This window comes from Megalops cyprinoides, chromosome 19 (assembly GCF_013368585.1).
Source record: "Megalops cyprinoides isolate fMegCyp1 chromosome 19, fMegCyp1.pri, whole genome shotgun sequence".
In the NCBI taxonomy this organism is placed as follows: domain Eukaryota; kingdom Metazoa; phylum Chordata; class Actinopteri; order Elopiformes; family Megalopidae; genus Megalops; species Megalops cyprinoides.
In genome coordinates, this window is record NC_050601.1 from 9,993,659 (window position 1) to 9,994,500 (window position 842).

Here is an 842-nt window from a genome sequence, read left to right on the forward strand (position 1 = left end):
CTGTGGAGCTCATATCAAACACGCCTCTCCATTAAATTGTATTAAAATAAATCACCTGTGCAGAAATTTAGTGTTCCTTTCCAAAACAAAATCTTTCCTTCATTTCCTCCCGCAAATTAACCATGATTACATGGTTGTAGGTGCTAGTTCGCTTCAGAAGAGTTACTAAAACCTTCCATTTGCTCACCCCCGCGATGTTGTATACAGAAGTACGTAGAAAATCGTCACAAAATCGTTTTATCCGGGTAGCTTATGGAGAGCAGGATTTACTTTGGCCTGTGCAAGGTGTTTACGTGCGTATTGCAATTATTACATTAGCACATTAAACATGAACTACGGTAGTCATTAAACAAATAGTCATTTTTTCCATTACAGAGCGCAGGCGCGGTGGCCAAGTGGTAAGGCGTCGGTCTCGTAAACCGAAGATCGCGGGTTCGAACCCCGTCCGTGCCTAATATGCCGGGGTGCTTTTGCTTGAGAAGAATCCATCTATTACTGCTTTTACAGTCTTAAAAAGCATTATATCAAATATGCTTATCATGAATATTTTTCAAGAATTAAGTTGACTAATTACATTACTTCCATTCTCTTTTTACTGTCAAGTCAATCTTTGTTTCCTACAACAAAAACTGAACCCTTACAACTGAATGTTTTTTCTATCAACAAAAAGCTTAGCATATGTTAGTATTTTTTAATATACGCTGAAATATACAAAATACTCTTGGGAATCATCCCTCTGTAAAAAACTCTCATAGCCTAAATAAAATAACATTTCAACAAGACAGACAATATAGTCCAGTAGGTGGCACCAAATGAATATAAACGCTCGAGATTCCGACATA

At 37.3% G+C, this 842-nt stretch overlaps 1 non-coding gene across 1 annotated transcript; it reads left to right on the forward strand.

Moving 5' to 3' along the window:
• Positions 1–381: 381 nt before the first annotated feature.
• Positions 382–453, forward strand: trnat-cgu. Its single transcript has one exon. It is a non-coding gene; the product is annotated as a tRNA-Thr (tRNA).
• The last annotated feature ends 389 nt before the right edge of the window (positions 454–842 follow it).